Genomic DNA, 19,407 nt, shown 5'->3' with positions numbered 1-19,407 from the left:
CAGATGGAAAGATTTGTCAGTGCCTTTATAGGATTTTACTTTTGTATCAAGTGTTGTAACTGTTAAAGACTTCAGGTTTAGCAGTATATCACAAACAACAGATTTTTTTAGTAAATGAACAGCATCTTGACAAACAACTTATCTGTCCAATACATGTTTTATTGTTCTGCCCCATAGAGTTGGATACTTAAAATATTCTAAAGGGTTGTCCCCCTTTAAAAAAAAAGAATGCCATTTGTAGAGAAATAAATGTGAACAATTGTCAAAATCGATGTTTTACCTAGTTATGGTAAGTTTAAAACATGGTACATTGTTGCAAATGCACCAAAACAGCTTTTTAAAAATGGTGAGTTTTAAAAGGCTCTGAACTGTCCAGAAGTGTGGCTTCATCATGAAGTCCCTTTTCAGAATTCAAAACATATATGAGTGAATTGACGATGGCTTTGTAGAGTAATATAAATGTTTTATATGCTGTTAAATTTTCATGTAAAGCAGTGCTTTCTTTCTATGACTTGATGATGTTTGAACTTATTTTCTCTGTAACATGGACCTACCTCTTAAGACTCCCAACCATTATAGGATCTGGTAGTCTTACTCATTAGGCTGATTGTAATGACTTGATATTTTGTAGTTTATCATGATGTCCCTAAACTTCCCATTATTTGGACTAAGTATCTGGGAGATGCTTAACAGTCTCCCAGATGACATGATTTCTGAAGCTGGTGTGATCGTAATTAGATTGTTGCAAAGTAAATTGCACAACAGTGCCAGTCAAGTGCATAGCCTTAGGGCTGTTTTTCCAGTATGCAAGTGGGTTTAGCTGGTAGTAATTCAGTCAGGATGTGAAGAAGTAAATGAAAACCTTGTTGGTGTTTTGGAAAAACGGCACATACTATGTGTTGGCGAGTGTGTCTGTCTTTCTGTCTGTGACATAATTCATGTCTGGAGCATAACTTTATAACCATTAAAGGTATTTACTTTAAACTTGGCATATAGGTAGATGGCGATGAGACGATGTGCAGAGCACTTGAACCGACTCTGTAGGTCAAAAGTCAAGGTCACAAATTGAGCTAAAAGGTTAGAATTGGCCATCATATCTCGTGTCCGGAGCATAACTAATAGACCATGCAAGGTATTGACTTCAAACTTGCCATGTAGGGAGTTCATAGGGGATGAGATGGTGTCCAGAGCTCATGAATCAGGTCTGTAGATTAAAGGTCAAGGTCACAAATAATTGAACTCAAAGATCAAATCTGTCCTTTATGTTTTGTGTCTGCAGCATGAACCATTCAAGGTATTGACTTCAAACTTGAGATGTAGGTAGCTGGTGACGAGACGATTTGCAGTATGCATGACCAGGATGGTAGGTCAAAGGTCAAGGTTACAGCCATCGATTCAGATTTTGTGTCCAGAGCATTACTTAAAAAGTATTAAAGGTATTGACTTGAAACTTGGAATATAGGCAGGTGGTGATGAGTTGATGCGCAGACTGCAACAATCTACACTACCTCCCGCCACCCACCCAAATTTTTTTTTTAATTAGATTCTTAACTTTTAGTATCCTGTCACCACTGTGCGCACACACACACACACCCTTCTGCTCTTATCTTTCTGAGATATTACTCTGGGGTACAAAACATGGAATAACTAGAATGTGTCTATACATTTGTCACACATAAGGGGCAATAATTCAAATGTTTGCAGACGTAAGGGGGTATAGCCTCAACAAACATTTTATATAAAGGATTCATTATTAATTAATATTTATTATTATCTTAGGCCATATACTTTTTGAGCTATGAGTATCACCAAAAAAAATCCGCTACTTTGGCTATTTCAAGGGCTGTAACTCTGTAATTAGTGCTAAAATATCAAGAAGAATGAAAAGTGTGCAAGGTCACATCATGATAAAGACTCGTGCAAGGTTTCATGAATTTACATCAAATGCTTTTTGAGCTAGGCATGTCATTAGGTGAAAATGTGCATTTTTGACTATTTCAGGGGCCATAACTCTGGAAATAGGGGGTGGAGCCAGACAGAAAGTAGGAGAAGCACAAGTTCATATCATGATAAAGACTCGTGCAAGGTTTCATCAATATATATATGAAATATTTTTCCAGCTAAGTGCATCACAAGGGGAAAATGTGCATTTTTGACTATTTCAGGGGCCATAACTCTGGAAATAGGGGGTGGAGCCAGATGAAAAATAGGAGATGCACAAGTTCATATCATGATTAAGGGTCGTGCAAGGTTTCATTAATAGGTTATATCAAATACTTTTTGAGCTAAGCTTGTCGCAAGGTAAAAATGTGCATTTTTGACTATTTCAGAGGCCATAACTCTAGAAATAGGGGACAGAGCCAGATGAAAAATAGGAGATGCTCAAGTTCATATCATGATAAAGACTCGTGCAAGGTTCAATCAGTTTATATTCAACATACTTTAGATGCTAAAAGGGGCGGTATCAAAAAAACTTTTATTCGGGAGCGAGATCACAAATCAACAGGCAGCTACATCAAAACCTCAACATACTAAGCTCAAAGGTCTAGACTAAAACCCTGCATTATACAGAATACTTAGATGAAAAATTATTATCACTCAAAAAGTGTCATCTAGACTGCATCGAACTTCTAGAGATTAAACAGGCTTGGACATCGCCAAAAAACTGACTTAACTGTAATCGCGACCATTTTTCAATAAACATCGTATGTTGTCAATACATTAAAACTCACAGCAAACAACATACGCTCCACAGGTCAAAGACTAACACAGACCAAGATAAAAATCGATAGATTACAAGATATAATCAAATAAACAGACCTGAAAACCATGCACGAAAATTTAACCATTTGCAGACATGCAAATACTACTTCATACAATAACGAACAGAAAACAATGAACCAAAACAATAGAACGGAAATCAGTAAACCTGGCAACTTAGAGAATTCACTAAAATTACACATATCGCAAGTAACACATATCGAACAAATTAAACGACTGTGCAAGAAACTAACAACTGAAACATCCAATACCAAGATAGGATACATCACAAACACAAATGACAACTACCACAAATTCATCTAACACTTACCAAACCAACAGAAATGAGATCATCTTAAACCAAAAAGGACATAACAAATGCATATTAACATTCCAGAACCCATCTCCATTGAACCACATAAGATGTCAGAAAGCAACAGCACCCTTTGCTTGGACGAATACGGACAATCAAGCAGTACAAATAAACAAATAATTTGTGTAGACTTTATTTATGGAACACTTCAAAGTTCAAACATGTGTACCTGTCTAAAATAGCTGACAATATGCCAAATCAGATGTCTAAAAATAGAAACTCATGTTCTATTTATAGTAACACTAGTCAAATATTGTACCCTCATTTTGTTTACTTCAGAAATGTATATTTTGTTCTTGTTATAACCTGATGAAGGTATTCCAAATACCGAAACAGGTAGTTAAATTAAACAACAGTCTTAAACTTTTCTGGTGTTCGGGCGTGTTGTTCTCCCCTCCCACCCTTGTACTTTAGTTATATATATATATTTGTACAAATGGCCATAAATCTTGTCTTACTCATGCAGTCTGACAAAAACTTGCAGGGTGGCATTACCCTACAGCAGCTAACATTTCTACCATGTATTATTTCAATACCCCAATCATGTCATAGGTATGGTTTCCGACGGAAAGACGGATAGAAAGACAATGCCACAACTATATCCCTCTGCCTTCAACAGGGGATAATAATTTCATGGATTTAGTGGATCAGGATCAGTGTTACTATGGTAATTGGACTATAAGCAACACATACCTGTAGATAGATGAAAAATATAGGGTCATCTTGACTTTCTTGTTTCAAATGGGATCCACTTGGCCCAGTATAGGGGCCAGCAAGAGCTGACTACAGAAAAAAAATTAACAGCTGTTTCTCATGAATCAGCAGATGAATCTTACTGAACTTTGTACCATCTTTTTCATGGACTTCACTGAAGATTTTTGAAATAGTTCCACTTGAACCCTTTTAGGGGCCACCAGAGATAAAAATAGAAAAACCTTTAAATGATCTCTTATGAATTGCTTGATGGATCTTTACCATTGAAACTTGGTTTGTAGCATCCTTAGAAGGACCTTTCTCAATAATTATTGTTTTTTCAAATGGTTTTGCTTGACTGCATTAAGGGGCCATTAGAGATTCAAAGGGGAAATCTTCAAACAAATTGTTGTCATGAACCTATTGGTGGAGCTTCACCAAACTTGGTCAAAATCATCCTCTCAGCTTTGTGTGAATGGTTCTGCTTGACCTTATTGCTGTCTATCATATTTTGGGATGAATATTTTTCACACTAAACAAATTTTTACATTTGATGATACAGAATGTTGTGCCATATATTGAAGATAGAAAGGTCATGGTCAGGTGAGCGTCTTTCGAGGCCCTTCTGTTGTATACAAGCTTTTATCTCAGCAAGCACTAGTTGGAATGCATTAACACTTCACACACTTGTTAATTTTGATGATCTTAAATGCAGTGAACAGGTTCCATAATTTTTTTCCTTAAATTATGCCCCTTTTCTGACCTATCTGTTTTGGAATGTAAGCTTGTAACTCGGTAACCGCTTGAGGGAATGGATTGCAACTTTACATACCTGTTCACTGTGATGATCAGAGTTGCAGTACGTAGATTTCAGAACGTTGTTCAACTTTTTCGCAGAGTTATGTCCCTTTTTCGATTTTTTGGTTATCTGCTCTTTAACTTGTAAAGTTTTTTAATAGTTGAGCATGTTTCTGTCACCCAACAGCTTTTGTTTTTATTTTGATTTATTTTAAGGCTATTTTTTTTAATTTCTGTATTACAGGATTGAGATTGAGAAAGTAAAAGTGTTTTAGTAAATCCAGACAAGGGGATGTTATCTGATATGTGTGCTCATAAAAACGGCAACATGAAAAGCATTTACCAGGTAATGTTCTAAACTCTCTTTCCTTCCCAGCCACCCACACATGACACACACAACCGTACCCTCATCTAAGCTAGTACAGAATATAACTCCTTATCATAGGACAAACCTGCATTTTTGCCAATAAATTTTTAAGTCATTTTCGGAAAGATAAAGTGTTCCCGCGTCTAACGCGACGATATCGGATATAATAGCCAATCGCAATGGTCAAAAACTGTCACGTGAGGAAAGGGCATAAAATAAAAGACATTTTTGCAGTGAAAACGCAATTTTGTTTAAAAATAAAATGCAAGAAATGAAGCTATTTGGAATTCTTTTAAATCATATTCATGCAGCGGAAAGGTGTGATTTTTAATATACGTCTTTTTGACGCTGATCTTTTTCAAATTGTAAACTTCTATAATAAGTTTTATTGCATATACGCTGTTTTTGATTCTTTCATTTTTTGTATCTCTTGAAAAAATGGCAATTTGCAGATACGTCTGTTTCGACTGAGGCCGAAGATACGAGAATATGACCTAGGACACCAAAAACAGACTCATCAAAGTTGTATCACTGCCTGCTAGTACAGTGGACTAGTGGTTGAGGTGTGTTCCTCTTTTACCCAGGACTTCTGGATTGACAGTTGTATGTCTGTACATTATGTAAGGAGTTTTATTTTTGGTATCAAATATCCTTAACTATAGGACTTAATAATACTTAATGTGTTTAAATAGAAGGAGTCCCTGAGAAATTACACCCTTTCTAAAATTGACTGAAATACATAGCAACAGGGTGCAGTACATGGTTTTTCAAGGATTTGAGTATAATTGCAAACATTGGGTTTTCTCCTTGATAACAAATGCAAATTTATTCAAAGGTTTTTCAGTTTAAATGATCATTTATTTATCAAGACAAAATTTGATCAGATTAACTGCAATGCATGATGGGAATGGTGACAAGGTTAAACTGTCCTTGAGGGTGCCGCAGGTACCTCAAACAAGCATATTACACCTGCAAGTAGGAGTGTGTAGATTTTGATTTTCCTTTTGAGTTCATTTAGTTCATATGGATTCATTTTAACCATTTAAAGTCCATTTCATAGGAAAACTTTATTTTAGTATATTTTCCAGCAGGTTTTGAACCTGTGACTTTTGTACTGAGATGAATACAATTTATTCACTAAATTGTAGGTGCCTGCCATTACTTAACTGTAGTACAAAATATACACAGTAAAGTTCAGTCATTGTGAATTATTACTGAAAAGTTAAACATCAGTATGAAATTACTTCAAGTAGTTACTTATTTGTTAACATTTTCAATTCTATAATTGTCAGTTACTTTACCAAATCTTCCTGGACCCTGTATGTGGCACTGACTATGTGTCCACAAGTTGTATAAATCTTTTAGATTTGTTTTGACACAAAGAATTAAAGGCATGTAATAATGGGATTGCTTATGTAGATTGATTTTATTGTATTCTTTTTTAAGCTATCCATTTCTTTAGGGTTTTCAGAGGGTTCTTTGGCAGAGACAGCAAGATAACTGACAGAAGTTTCCCAATTGCGAGTTCTGTGACAGTCAGTAGAGGTAAATCCTGAGATATTGTTCTGATACTGTTTCTATATATAGTCTTTCTTTGTCTGTATTGTCTCCCATATATAGACATGCTGTACTTGTTTATAGACTTGGCATGTGACATATTTTTTTCTGACTGCCTAGTGGACTCATTTGTCAGGTACCATTCGTTATATAAAAACACAATAAAAAGTATGACGGCAGTTTAATTAAAATAGAATAGGATTTTCTGCTTATCATTGCCCTCTAGACAACACAAATCTGCTACAAATCTAAAGGTTTTGAGTTCAGTCCTCAGGTCAGGTAATATTTTCACAGAAAATAGTCTGAAGTCATTAAACTTTGTCTTTAATTTATGATTCATGACATATTTTTGATTGATAAAAATAAGAATGTCATTTTTTTAGCTCGCCTGTCACGTAGTGACAAGGTGAGCTTTTGTGATCGCCCTCCGTCCGTCATCTGTCCGTCTTGTGAACACGATAGAGACCATTTAATTGAACTTGCACACAACTTGTATTGGCATAATATCTCGATTCTTTTCGAAAACTGGCCAGATCCCATTATGGGTTCCAGAGTTATGGCCCCTTAAAAGGCCAAAATTTGCTAATTTGATAGAGACCACATTTTGCAATCAATTTTAATCAAACTTGCACACAACTTGTATTGGCATAATATCTCAGTTCCTTTTGAAAACTGGCCAGATCCTATCATGGGTTCCAGAGTTATGGCCCTTAAAAGGCCAAAATTTGCTATTTTTGGCGTGTGAACACGATAGAGACCACATTTTGCAATTGATTTTAATCAAACTTGCACACAACTTGTATTGGCATAATATCTTGGTTCCTTTTGAAAACTGGCCAGATCCCATCATCCATTCCAGAGTTATGGCCCCTTAAAAGGCCAAAATTTGCTATTTTTGGCTTGTGAACACGACCACATTTTGCAATTGATTTTAATCAAACTTGCACACAACTTGTATTGGCATAATATCTCGGTTCCTTTCCAAAATTGACCAGATCCCATTATGGGTTCAAGACTTATGGCCCCTTAAAGGGCCAAAATGTACTATTCTTGCTTTTGCAGCCATATAGAGACTTCATCTATGGTTTGATTTGATACAGACATGTAAAATATCTTTAACAACAATAGATCTTGGATTCCATGATGAATCCGGCAAATCCAGATATAGGTTTCAGAGTTACAGCCCCTGAAAAAGTCAAAATTTGTTAATTTTACCTTGTGAACACAATAGAAATGACATTTTACATTCGAGTTTAACCACACTTACACACAACTTAAGTCACAATAACATCTGGGTTCCTTTCAAAAACTGGCTAGATTCGGTCATGGGCTCTAGTTACTGCCCCTGAAAGTGGCAAAATTTTCTATATTGGCCCTTTCAGCCATATAGAGGTTTTATTTATGCTTTGATTTGATACAAACTTGCACAGAATGTTTATCTAGATGATCTCTAGGCCAAGTTCGAAACTTGGTCATGTGGGATCAATAACTAGGTCATCAGGTCAAATCAAAGGAAAAGCTTGTTAACACCTGGAGGCCACATTTATGACCCTATCTAGGTCAGAATGTTCAACTTGATGATTTCTAGGCCAGGTTAGAAACTAGGTCATATGGGGTCAAAAACTAGGTCACCACTCAAATCAAAGGAAAAGCTTGTTAACACTGTAGAGGCCACATTTATGACCCTGTCTTCATGAAACTTGGTCAGAATGTTTATCTTGATGAGTCCAAGGCCAAGTTTAATAGGTGAGCCATATAGGGTCATTATGACCCTCTTGTTAGCTCATCTGATTTTTTGAAAAAAAAATGATGAGTTATTGTCATCACTTGAGCGGTTGTCGGCGTCGGCGTCGGCGTTGCCTGGTTAAGTTTTATGTTTAGGTCAGCTTTTCTCCTAAACTATCAAAGCTATTGCTTTGAAACTTGGAATACTTGTTCACCATCATAAGCTGACCCTGTATAGCAAGAAACATAACTCCATCTTGCTTTTTGCAAGATTTATGGCCCCTTTTGTACTTAGAAAATATCAGATTTCTTGGTTAAGTTTTATGTTTAGGTCAACTTTTCTCCTAAACTATCAAAGCTATTGCTTTGAAACTTGGAATGCTTGTTCACCATCATAAGCAGACCCTGTACATCAAGAAACATAACTCCATCTTGCTTTTTGCAAGAATTATTGCCCCTTTTGGACTTAGAAAATCAGTTTTCTTGGTTAAGTTTTATGTTTAGGTCAGCTTTTATCCTAAACTATCAAAGCTATTGCTTTAAAACTTGCAACACTTGTTCACCATCATAAGCTGACCCTGTACAGCAAGAAACATAACTCCATCCTGCTTTTTGCAAGATTTATGGCCCCTTTTGGACTTAGAAAATATCAGATTTCTTGGTTAAGTTTTATGTTTAGGTCAACTTTTTCTCTTAAACTATCAAAGCTATTGCTTTAAAACTTGCAACAGTTTTTCACCATCATAAGTGGACACTGTACATCAAGAAACATAACTCTATCCTGCATTTTGCAAGAATGATGGCCCTTTTTAGACTTAGAAAATCATGGGTAGGACAATATTTCTATTATACAAAAAAAATCAGATGAGCGTCAGCACTCAGCACCCGCAAGGCGGTGCTCTTGTTTTTAAATTTCCTCCAAATAATGAAATGTTAAGTGTCATATATTAGCAGAAGTTGTAAAGTTGTCGGGGGACACTGAGTACATGTGTAAAATTTCTTGGCCACTTCGCACATTGGCTCTAATATCTCTTCAAATATTTGAACATCCTCGCTTCAGACAATTTTCAACAGAGTTTATTATTAAATGACAGGAAAAATGAAATTTAATAAACTTTAGAGCACACAATGAGAATTAGGTTGAGGGGACAGGTAAATATTAGAAAGGGCCCCTGACCTTCTAAAGGACCCTATCGAATTATAAACTAATCAAATGGCAGGCTATACAAGGTATTTGAATTTCCCTATGCAAATATTGTACCCCTTTTTATGAGAACATGGTCAATAATGTGTGAAGTGGTTAAGTTTGATATATACTCCTAGTACGGGTGGACTTGGAGAGTAGGGGAGCAAAGAGGACCCTGTTTGTGCTCCCCCTTTGTGATCTTTTTACTTGAACTAAGCATTTGTTGAAATGTTCAAGATATGCTAATAAAAATATAGGGTCATGAGCTTGATTGTTTGCTAGACTGTTTTAATTTTTGGACCTCAAGCAAGCTTAAATGCTGGAAGTCTTAGAAAATCACTATTTTAATAACTTTGATAACTTTATTCTGATAAGAAATTTTCTGCAATGTAAAAGAGACTTCTAAAAGACATGAATTAAAAGTGTCTTTTTAGCTCACCTGTCACGAAGTGACAAGGTGAGCTTTTGTGATCGTGCGGTGTCCGTCCGTGCGTCCGTGCATAAACTTTTCCTTGTGACATCTCTAGAGGTCACATTTTTCATGGGATCTTTATGAAAATGGGTCAGAATGTTCATCTTGGTAAATTCTAGGTCAAGTTCGAAACTGGGTCACGTGCCTTCAAAAACTAGGTCAGTAGGTCTAAAAATAAAAAAACCTTGTGACCTCTCTAGAGGCCATAATTTTCAATGGATCTTCATGAAAAGTGGTCAGAATGTTCACCTTGATGATATCTAGATCAAGTTTGAAACTGGGTCACGTGTGGTCAAAAACTAGGTCAGTAGGTCTAAAAATAGAAAAACCTTGTGACCTCTCTAGAGGCCATATATTTCAAAAAATCTTCATGAAAATTGGCCAGAATGTTCACCATGATGATATCTAGGTCAAGTTCAAAACTGGGTCATGTGCCATCAAAAACTAGGTCAGGAGGTCTAAAAATAGAAAAACCTTGTGACCTCTCTAGGGGCCATATATTTCATAAGATCTTCATGAAAATTGGTCAGAATGTTCACCTTGATGATATCTAGGTCAACTTCGAAACTGGGTCACATGCCATCAAAAACTAGGTCGGTAGGTCTAAAAATAGAAAAACCTTGTGACCTTTCTAGAGGCCATATATTTCACAAGATCTTCATGAAAATTGGTCAGAACGTTCACCTTGATGATATCTAAGTCAAGTTCGAAACTGGGTCACATGCCATCAAAAACTAGGTCAGTAGGTCAAATAATAGAAAAACCTTGTGACCTCTCTAAAGGCCATATTTTTCATGGGATCTGTATGAAAGTTGGTCTGAATGTTCATCTTGATGATATCTAGGTCAAGTTCGAAACTGGGTCACGTGTGGTCAAAAACTAGGTCAGTAGGTCATAAAATAGAAAACCTTGTGACCTCTCTAGAGGCCATATATTTCATGAAATCTTCATGAAAATTGGTCAGAATGTTCACCTTGATGATATCTAAGTCAAGTTCGAAAGTGGGTCACATGCCATCAAAAACTAGGTCAGTAGGTCAAATAATAGAAAAACCTTGTGACCTCTCTAGAGGCCATATTTTCCATGGGATCTGTATGAAAGTTGGTCTGAATGTTCATCTTGATGATATCTAGGTCAAGTTCGAAAGTGGGTCATGTGCCATCAAAAACTAGGTCAGTAGGTCAAATAATAGAAAAACCTTGTGACCTCTCTAAAGGCCATATTTTTCAATGGATCTTCATGAAAGTTGGTCTGAATGTTCATCTTGATGATATCTAGGTCAAATTCGAAACAGGGACACATGCCTTCAAAAAGTAGGTCAGTAGGTCTAAAAATAGAAAAACCTTGTGACCTCTCTAGAGGCCATACTTGTGAATGGATGTCCATAAAAATTGGTCAGAATGTTCATCTTGATGATATCTAGGTCAAGTTCGAAAGTGGGTCACATGCCATCAAAAAGTAGGTCAGTAGGTCAAATAATGAAAAAACGTTGTGACCTCTCTAGAGGCCATATTTTTAATGGGATCTGTATGAAAGTTGGTCTGAATGTTCACCTTGATGATATCTAGGTCAAGTTTGAAACTGGGCCATGTGCCTTAAAAAACTAGGTCAATAGGTCAAATAATAGAAAAACCTTGTGACCTCTCTAGAGACCATATTTTTCAATGGATCTTCATGAAAATTGGTCAGATTTTTTATCTCAATAATATCTAGGTCAAGTTCAAAACTGGGTCACATGAGCTCTAAAACTAGGTCACTATGTCAAATAATAGAAAAAACGACGTCATACTCAAAACTGGATCATGTGGGAAGAGGTGAGCGATTCAGGACCATCATGGTCCTCTTGTTTGTCATTACTACTGGTATTGGACTGAAACTAAAATTTTATAATACTGAAAGAGAATATGATAATGCAGAAGTATTAATTGAATTGATTGAGAAAATTTAGGGGTGAATGCAAGAGGTTTAAATGCATATAGTAAGTTAAAGAAGCACTTAAATTTCTGAAGTACTTAGATTTCTTTAACATTCAACCCCAGAAATACAAAACGATAATGTTCACTGTGACCTCAAGACAGTGTGCAGTGGTCTACTTGAGTGAGGAAGCTATCATTGTGCTTGAGGTCCAGTCTGTCAAGTCCAAAGAACTGTTCCCAAACAAACTACTGGTTCCAGTTAACTCAGAGGCATGTATGAGGGATACAGGTCCTACAGTCTGTGGAGCCTTCAGGACTGTTCCCAAACAAACTACTGGCTCCAGTTAACTCTGAGGCATGTATGAGGGATACAAGTCCCACAGTCTGTGAAACCTTGAGGACTGTTCTCAAACAAAATACTGACTCTGAGGCATGTAATTTGTGTTAGAGGTAGTTGTCCTAGTCTGAGAAGCTTTGAGGGCTGTTCCCAAACAAAATACTGGTTCAAGTTGACTCTGAGACAGAGGTAGTTGTCCTAGTCTGAGAAGCTTTGAGGGCTGTTCCCAAACAAAATACTGGTTCAAGTTGACTCTGAGACAGAGGTAGTTGTCCTAGTCTGAGAAGCTTTGAGGGCTGTTCCCAAACAAAATACTGGTTCAAGTTGACTCTGAGACAGAGGTAGTTGTCCTAGTCTGAGAAGCTTTGAGGGCTGTTCCCAAACAAAATACTGGTTCAAGTTGACTCTGAGACAGAGGTAGTTGTCCTAGTCTGTGAAGCTTCAAGGACTGTTCCTAAACAAACTAAAGGTAAAGATGACTCTGAGGTGTGTATGAGAGGAAGATGTACCAGTCTGTGAAGCCTCTAGGGCTGTTCCCAAACAAACCCTTGTAGGCATGTATGAGAGGTAATGGATTTAGTTTGCAAAGACTAAAGGGCTAAAGAAATTACTCTGAAGGCATTTATGAAAGGTAGAGCTGATTTAAGTTATTAACCCTCGGGTAATTTTATCCTTGGTTATAGACAGATATGTTTTCTTTTTTCAACAGAACACGAATACACCAGACATTTTCCTGAAGTGTTGGAAATGGTCAGAAATCAACCAGACATTCATAACCAGGCTTTTACTGTATAATACATCAACCAACAAGTTAGTATAATAGATATTTTAACATTCTAATCTTCTGCAAGGTAATTTTTACCCTGCTAAATTTCTATATTGAATGTGTCCATCTTTCAATTTGGACAGTACCATTAAGTAATAGTTATAGTATGTGTGAGAGTGTGTTACCAGGATATATCAGAGCTAGGGGTACATCGAGGGTATTTTTCTCTGCACATATCGTCGAGGCCGGTAGGCCGAGACAGATATGTGAAGAGAAAAATAACGAGATGTACCCCTAGCTCTGATATATCCTGGTAACACACAAGCACTACATATTATAACTGTTTTATCGCATAGTTTATCATTAAAATTTATATATTATTTTCATTTAAATTTGTTTATTATTATTTTTACTATTTTGATTCCCTTTCTGCGCCTCGCTGACTGAAACACTAAAACTTCTGTTTTAGAAAATGTGTTCCCCAGATAAAAGTACCCAACAAATTTCTGCATTGGTTTTAAATCTTTGCATTTCATTGGCCAGACATATTGTAAAACTTGTTGTTTTGTTTGTAAAAAAAAATCAAAGAAAAAGAAACATTTGAGAAATCTCAGAATTTCATATATTTCATGTATTTCTGAATTTGGCAATAACTATCAAGTTTTTGAAATATTCTAGTTTATTTATTCTTTTACTTTATAAATGTAGGTGTTTGTGACAATTCTTTCTCTGTGAACTGTAAATTGGAGCTAAAATCATCTTTTCTTTGAAAAGAAAAAATTATACTCCCTTGATAGGACCTCAATAGAGAAAAAGTGTTCCGATATATATCAGAACAGTTTTACTGTGCTGATATATATCGGAACACTTTTTTTCTTATGAAACTCCATAGAGATTTCCGTGTTGATATATATCGCAACAGTTTTGTAAGATATCAGCACAGTTTTGTAGTAATAATGTGTGTTACTATGTATAACATGCTGCAAAGATCAAAGGAAAATTGCCGCACTATGCGATAATTGTTAAAAGCTACTGACTGAATAGTGAACAGTGCAGAACTTGATCAGACTGCATGGATGTGCAGGCTGACCATGATCTACACTGGTCGCAAAGGCAGAATCAAGCATGTCCAGTATGATAACAGATAAGGGTTAATTCCACAGCTTTTAAAAAAATAATTCATAGGTTTAGTATATATAGAAATCTTGATATTTTAGACACTTTAATCATCTTGTGTTGCATGCTTTTTTTTTTTGAGCCCTGACTTGTTGGATAGTTTGCTTGTGTTTTATACCTTATCCAGGTATAGCAAAGACTTGTCCTCAACTGGGTAACTTTTTCACATAAACATTTTATGAGTTTACTTTGAGGCATGATACCTTTTGACAAGATTGGACTAAATGACACCTTGGTCCGAAGTTACAAACCAGAGTTTCAAGCATTTGATTGGTTGTGTTGGGATTAAACTAAGTGTCATTATTGTCTTCAAACAATAAAAGCCAAGAAGCTAAAAAATAATCAAATTGGTATAGCCAGAATGTTTGTCCAAAATATCTTCTGTTTTTTATGGTTGATGGCAGTCTTTCAGATTGCAGTTAAAACAGCCAGAAAGCCTCGCTCTGTGACACCGTGGCATTTCTGTAGTCGTAAAGGAGCAGTCATTATTTAGGTAAGGTCAAAATTTTTAATTAAACCAAATTAAAATCTGACCATTTGATATCGGACTTTTTTATGACACCAGTCTAAAATTGGACATGATGTAAATGGAACAATATAAATGGACACAGTCAAAGTTCATACAGTTACTGCAATTTGTTATTGTGAGTGACAGTTTTTTTTTTCAAGATGACAAAAGATCAACAATTTTCTCATCACATGCACATTTAACACAGAACAGGTAATCATTTTTTTTTTTCAGTTGTTTAAAATGAAAATTCACTGAACTTTAAAATGTGACAAGTTAATGATATTTTTTATATGTCTTAACACTGGTTTATTTTCTCAGTTGGATATATTATTCATTAACGCTTGCTCAGACAGATGTGACATTAGGAACGGAAGTGACAAGAATTTGTTCTTTTACACCATGTCAGTTTCTACTGTAGTCTTCAGCTGTTGAAAAAAAAAAAATTATGTGAAAAAAATAGATGTTTCTCCAATTGTTTTGCTAATCAGAGCAAGAGACTGTTATTAATTATAAAAAATATTTTTCATTACACTTACATAGGACTTTTTAAATTTCTTTTTAAATTTAAGTTTTAATTCAGTGAAAAAGTAGATCTCTGTAATGAGGTTATTGTAGACACAAGAGTTTATAATTCATAATTTTGAGAAGTTTATAGTGAAGTAAATACGACAACATGCAGTATATAAAATGCTACCATTATGCCTATTTTTTTTACCAGCATACATTTTGCATAGATGTGTTTCTATTGCTGTGGTATTTTCGATGGCTAAAAATGAAAAAAGACGCCACTTCATCATAATTTTATCATGTTGAGTCTGCTCTAAAGGTGACGGTGTTGTAGGAAAAATTTTAATAGGTATAATTAATAATATTTTTTTCATTAGTGAGTCAAGACCACAGAATACCTACTTGATGTGCTAATCTAATGTAGTTATAAAAGTCAGATTCAATGAAATCTTGATATTCATTCATAAAAAATGAATGAAATATTGTAAGCTACTGGTTTTGGCAGAAATATACAGGAGAAATATTTGATTTTTTTTTGTAAAAAAACGATCTGTTTACAAAAAAAAAATCATGTATTAGCCCTTATCAAGCTGGATTGATTCTGCCTTTGGGGCCTGTGTAGATCATGCTCAGCCTGCACGTCCATGCAGTCTTATCAAGATCTGCAACTATTCAGTCAGTATCTTTTTTTGTAAGCACACCTTTTAACAGCTAATGTTACTGTCCAACTTAAAAGATGGACAAGTTCATTGTAGAAATTTAGCAGGGTAAGGGTTAGTGTGTTTGTTAAACATTGGTTGAACAGACATCATTGTCGTATTTCCTCATGAAGTCTAGAGAAATGTTGAGAATTCCATTTTATTATTAATTTGTCCGGTGACATTCAAAGTGTATTACTCTATTACTTCTGTTATTAAAGGGTAAAATATCACTTTTGAATTGTTTTTAAAGGATTTCATGCATAATTTAATGTGTTTGTCTTCAAGTCGTCAAACATAAATATGACATATGATAATATATCAGGAAATATATTGCTGCCTAGGACAGTATCTGTCATGCCATCAGGTTTCAAACTCAGTAAACGTCTAGTGGGTGTTTAATACCATTTACATCTTTGTTTACTCATAAATTGTTCAACTTCCAGTCATCTCCGATAGTAGAGTAGCTCCTAGACTATGATATATCTTTTTACATTTTTATGACTGAATGTAGTGAACTGAGCCAGTCTATATCCTATGTCCAAAATCATGATAATTTTAACATCATTCCTCTATGAAAATCTCTAAAATAGACTGGCTTTTGTCTCTATGGAATTTAATTCGACAAAAAGGGGAAAAAATGTAGAAATGTATTTATTATCAATCTAGTGGCTAGTCTACAACGACAGAAATTTATGTCTCAGAATTGGAAAAGGTGAAGTATATGTCATATATATTATATATATATTTAGAGAAGTATTAGGCTGAAAAAGTTCTACATTGTACATGTTTCCCCTCTGTGTATGAATACAAGTGTATTTTCAGTTTTGTTGTTGTTTTTTTAAAGTGGCATGCCTCCAGATCGTTCGACAACAAAAAATAATTTTTTTTATTTTTTTAGATATCTTGAAATAAATACTATATTTCTTAAGAAGGCTTTTAAAACTTAATTACTGACAAACTTTATGTTACGGAAACACATGCTACTTGTTATGATGAAAATCGAAAAGCATTTGTCACGCTTTTACCCCAGGTAAACTGTCTCGATTATAAATATCTATATTTTGAAGTCATTATTCACTACTTCAGCTATAGTGCTATTGGTTACGACTATGGGAAAATGTCTCTATTGCCGCGGCGGTTGGGGTTCGATTCCTGACGCGGTCATCTTTTTTTCTTGATTTTGAATTTTTAAAATATTTTAGAAACAAAAATTCATATTCTAATGTTCATAATATGACCTAACTTCAATTTGAAAGAAAGATTATTTTTTAGCCAAATCTGGAGGCATGCTGCTTTAAAAGAATATGGATAGGAAAAATATGGGAAATTGGCAAAATAAGGTTTTAGTTTAACAGTATAGCATTTCTCTGAGTAAAAAAAAATAGTTTCTGTAACAAGCTGGTGTACTGTTAAATTAATCTTTCTTCATAACATAAGCAGAACCTCGGAAATTGGTTGTCTTTCAAGTTTTCGTAAACAAACCATTTATGACAAATATTCATAAGGTATATGTGTCATCTTTGACATCCCAGAAGAAAATCACATCAATTTTTGTTGTAAAGTGAAATGATTTTTATAATGACACAAAACTCGTTAAATGAACTGTAATGAATATAAATTAGCGTTTATAAAGTTCTCCGGTATATTAATAGATAATAAACCTTGATACACTTTATGGAGCGTAGAAAATATGAGACATACTTTCACTTTTAGAAAGATTTTATCACAGTTAGATGATATCGGTCTGATGGGGTTGTCTATTCAAGATGTTGCAGTCAACTCTTTTTACAGGGTTGTTTTTTTCAATCCCACCTGCACTAAGGTCAACAATATTTAAAGGTATATGTAAAATTTAGTATTTCTTAATCAAACTTTTTAGTTCTCTTTGATCATTGCCTTTTCTGGGCTGTTTACCCCGAATGAAAATAATATTTAAGTTTCAAGTTACAAGTTATAAGCTAAATTGTCACAAAATGTGATAAAAATATAACAAAAACAAACAGGAAATACTATAAAACATGAAATTATGATCGCAGGGAAAAAATGAGCGGATGTACCAATTTATAAGTGATATGAATATTGTAATATGAGATATAATTGCACAATTACGGTTGCAGTTACTTGCATAAATACATACATTAATTCATTTTATTGTAAAACATTGTTTGTATACTGTTTTTTTTATCTCTTTTATGGACCAAAAAATGCGCAATAGTACAATAAATTAAGTAACACAAAGTTGTCATATTACTGACATGGCTTCTGATAGTTGATATATCTGTAACTTTAAATTTTCAACTTTCATCCATCAAACACTAGTATGATCTTATCATTTTAACAGTAATATTTTTCATGTGCTGACACCAGGAAACGCTACCGGTATATTAGTTTGCCTAGTTCATTTTTTTGACAGAGTTGTATAAACTCCATTATCATTGAAATTGAGCAGAACGGCTCTTAAAACTTGATATTTGTCAAAAAAAATTTTTTTCATCATTAGTGTTTCAAATGCCTCAGAAACATATGGTTGTGTATTATTTAGTGTATATATGTCAAAGAACGGACATATATATCATATAGATATACCCATAAAACTTAAGTGCCAGGAAGTAAATTTGGAAAAAAAAAGATCATGAAAGATTTCAGAAATTAAGACTACCTTGCAGAAGTGTTTTTATGCTACATATTTCCCTCGTAGAAATTCTTCTGCTGGTATTCAGAAAATATAACCCTTGTCCAGGTAGTAGAAATAGTCTTTTTTATACATCCAGATACAAGGTATAGAGGGGGGTTGGGCTATATTAGATTCACACAGTCATGTCTGTCTGTTGGTCTATCAATCCATCCATCACATCTTCTTCATGTCTCCTTATCTGTAAGGAAGATTTTCAGAACACAGGCATCAGTTATTCACCTCATCAACATGACCTGCAGAGCATACAACTCGGGTCACTTGGCCAAAGGTCAAGGTCACACTTGGAGGTCAGATGGGTTTGAGACTAATTCAGCAGAGGCAGAAAAAACAAATCTTAGGTAAACTCTGTAAGTGTTCTAGAGGTCACATATCCTGTCTGTCATCTTCATGATGTTTGTTGTTTTTATATCTCAATCAAGCTTGAAACTTGGGTAAATAGATCAAAGACTAAACTAACATTCTAGATGCCGCATTTTCTAGCTTATCTAAAAGAAAAATTGGTCAGAATATGTGTAGACCAAGATTGAAACTGGATGATCTTGTGTCAGTGTTAAAAACGAGATCACAAAGTCAAATTTTAGAAGAAAAAAACTGTAGGAACACTCAAGAGGCTACATTTTTTTAACTTGTCTGCATGAACCTTGGTCAGAATGGTTGTCTTTATGAAATTTAGGACATGAGAAACTGGGTCATCTACTGTCAGAAACTAGGTCACTAGGTCAAAAGGAGAGCATAGTTAACACTCTACAGGTCATCTACATTAAACTTGGTTTAAATGTTTGGCTTGTCTCATTCTAAAAATTGGGTCATCAGTGGTAAAACTTAAATTAGGTGAGAAGACAGGGCGTTGATGCCCCTCTTGAGTTT

General features: G+C 34.9%; 1 long non-coding RNA gene across 1 annotated transcript in view; it reads left to right on the top strand.

Annotated features, from left to right (window-relative positions):
- Positions 1–5,452: 5,452 nt before the first annotated feature.
- Positions 5,453–19,407, top strand: part of LOC123546566 (uncharacterized) — a 99,533-nt gene continuing 85,578 nt past the window's right edge. The window contains exons 1-3 of the long non-coding RNA XR_006685507.2: positions 5,453–5,611; positions 6,454–6,536; positions 12,894–12,994. This is a non-coding gene — a long non-coding RNA (uncharacterized LOC123546566). The remainder of the gene's footprint in view (positions 5,612–6,453; positions 6,537–12,893; positions 12,995–19,407) is intronic.

This window comes from Mercenaria mercenaria, chromosome 9 (genome assembly GCF_021730395.1).
Source record: "Mercenaria mercenaria strain notata chromosome 9, MADL_Memer_1, whole genome shotgun sequence".
Classification (NCBI taxonomy): Eukaryota; Metazoa; Mollusca; class Bivalvia; order Venerida; family Veneridae; genus Mercenaria; species Mercenaria mercenaria.
Note: the sequence above shows the minus strand (reverse complement) of the source record. Positions and strands in the feature narration are given on the sequence as shown.